Below are 2,880 nucleotides of genomic sequence, written 5' to 3'. Positions count from 1 at the left end.
AATCTTTCTTTACCTGTAAATAGTGGATCTGGCTGCAAACATTATAATGATGGATTTCTCTCAGGTTTACTAGAACCTCATATGCTTATCTAACTTTACCTTAATATTTTTTTAAAAAAAATATTAATACAACAGTATAAAGACAAGAACAAAATTCATCCATAATTCCTCTGCCCAGAGAGAACCACTTTTAACATTTTGGTGTATTCCTTATTTAGATTTGAGAATGCTAAATGCAATAGGTTATGGTTCAGGAGGATATTTTCATAGGAATGGCACTCTTAATTTTAAGAGAATGGGAAATCAAAACTTTGAAAAAAAACTGAAGTACCAATTATTTGTAATTACACAATTATTCAGTCAGGAGATTGTTCCCTCTCAATGCTCACGGACTCTAGGTATTGAAAGGTACCTAAGAGGCCAGAATACAGGTATCGCTTCAATAGGTGGTGTTGAGTCTTTGACAGAACATGATTTAGTAATTACTTGGGTCATTCTGACAACTCTCCTTTTTAAATCGTTTTACTGATTAAAGATTTTAGAGTTCAGTATTTAAGACTTTTTCAAAGTTTAAAAAATATTTATTAGTGCTCGCTTTGGCAGCACATATACTAAAATTGGAACGATACAGAGAAGATTAGCATGGCCCTTGTGCAAGGATGACATGCAAATTCGTGAAGCGTTCCATGTTTTTTGGGTCATTTATAGAGACACGGGTGGACCTAGAGACTGCCATGCAGAGTGAGGTAAGTCAGAAAGAGAAAAACAAATATCGTATATTAATGCATATATGTGGAATCTGAAAAAATTGGTATAGACAATCTTATTTACAAAGCAGAAATAGAGACACAGATGTAGAGAACAAACGTATGGATACCAAGCGGGAAAGGGGGTGTGGATGGGAAGATTGGGAGATTGGGATTGACATATATACACTATTGATACTATGTATAAAATAGATAACTAATGAGAACCTACTGCATAGCACAGGGAACTCTACTCAGTGTTCTGTGGTGAACTAAATGAGAAGGAAATCCAAAAAAGAGGGGATATATGTATACGTATAGCTGTACATTATAAACTAACACAATATTGTAAAGCAACTATACTCCAGTAAAAAAATATTTATTATAGACCAGTGGTTGCAAAACATATGTACTCATCAGAATCACCTGGGCAGGCTTATAAACACAGATTTCTGAGTTTCTGATTCAGTACATCTGGGTTGGGGCTTGAGACTGCATTTCTAACAAGTCCCCACCCCAGGTGAGGCTAGTGCCGCTGGCCTGGGGAACCACACTTTGAGAACCACTGATACAGAGGCTACTTACATGAAGACAGTTTAGAAGAGGCAATTTTCCCTTAACACTGCAAAAAAGAGTTTCATCCTTACAATTTAGCATCTTCCATTTGGGATATTTCACACCACAGTGATGAGCTCTAGGTTTTATTTAGGATTTTTAGCATGAAATTTCGTAGTCTGATTTTGAGTAGGTCAGAATGAGTATGTCAGAAACAAGCTCGAGTATAAACTATAGGAGTTCAACGTAGATCTCTACAGGCATGAGAGAGGAAAAGCAATTTCATCAAAAGAAAACCTCAGAAATTGTAGAATTTCCTATTTACATGCAGATTGCCTATAAAAGCTTATAAATCTGTTATGTATGGTGAAAATTTCTGTTTCTCATGTTCTAAACCCCAACTATTTTAGTTTTCTTCTTCAAACTCTAAATCTTGCATGTGAGAGCGATCTGGCTGCAACATCTGTCACCCCTTTGATTGCCAGGGTTGATTGGGCTGATCTGGCTGGCTAAGCAACTGTCCTCTTCCTCCCTGTCCGCTCCATCACGTGTGTCCCTCCTGAAGCTGCATGCTGGTGGAGGAGGGCAACCTTCCCCGATAGAGGTGGATCTTTCTTCCTTCAGGTGCAGGCAGGTAGCTGTGCTCTCCTGCTAGGACCTCCAAACAAGCTCTTATGGTCCATTTGTAGGACAACATAGGGCAGTCAAGCTACCAGGACTCCCAGATACATCCTAACGAGGGCTCTGCAAGTGGCAGTCTGCCTTTCTTAAAAAAATAAATAAACCCAACCCCCCTAAACCTCATTAGCATGGCTCTTCCTCTTCTCTTACCCACGATCAGTATCCAGCCACCCTCACAGATGTTCCTAGTCCAGAAGCCTCACCCATTTTCCAATCTTCTGATGCTGTGTAGAGCATCTGCAGAGTATGAGACAGGAAAAGGAGGTCCAGTGGGTCTCAGCCCTTTGCCAGGCCACCCTGCACTGACGCGAGAACTCTGTAAAATTTTGTGTTTCAAAATGTCTTGCAGTCATCGAGGCAGGATACTGGTTTGGGAGTCAGGTGACCTCCATTCCAGCTCTAGTTCAGCTGTGAGTCAGAACAGCAGGCAAATTGGTCAACAGTAGGCAAATTGGTAAACTCATTCTGGCGTAATGTCCAAGAGTTTAGGACTTTGGTGTCAAGCAGACCTGGGTTTGAACCCCGGTTTCTGATAGTCACTGGCTCTGGGAATCCGTAAAAATGGGGACAAGAGCCATGCATACACTGAACAGGGTTGATGTAAATATCAGAATATAGATATCTGTCCCAGTCCCACACTGTAGGCACCCAATACTGCTAGTTATTATTACTATACATAGAATGATAGGGTTGGCCTGCATAATTGATACTCTGGCACTTAATTGATGCTTTGGGCACAGTGCTATGATTTTAAGTAAAATATATAGTTGAAAAATAATGATGGCTGTATTAGTCTGTCAGGGCTGCCATAACAAAGTACCACAGACTGGGTGGCTTAAACAACAGAAATTAATTTTCTCATAGTTCTGGAGGCATCAGGGTGTCAGCAGGTTGGTTT

General features: G+C 40.1%; 1 non-coding gene across 1 annotated transcript; it reads left to right on the top strand.

Moving 5' to 3' along the window:
• The first annotated feature begins 587 nt into the window (after positions 1–587).
• Positions 588–694, top strand: LOC137768964 (U6 spliceosomal RNA). Its single transcript, XR_011074883.1, has one exon. It is a non-coding gene; the product is annotated as a U6 spliceosomal RNA (small nuclear RNA).
• Positions 695–2,880: the final 2,186 nt, after the last annotated feature.

This window comes from Eschrichtius robustus, chromosome 8 (assembly GCF_028021215.1).
Source record: "Eschrichtius robustus isolate mEscRob2 chromosome 8, mEscRob2.pri, whole genome shotgun sequence".
NCBI classification, from domain to species: Eukaryota; Metazoa; Chordata; class Mammalia; order Artiodactyla; family Eschrichtiidae; genus Eschrichtius; species Eschrichtius robustus.
This window is presented reverse-complemented; position numbering and strand designations above follow the sequence as displayed.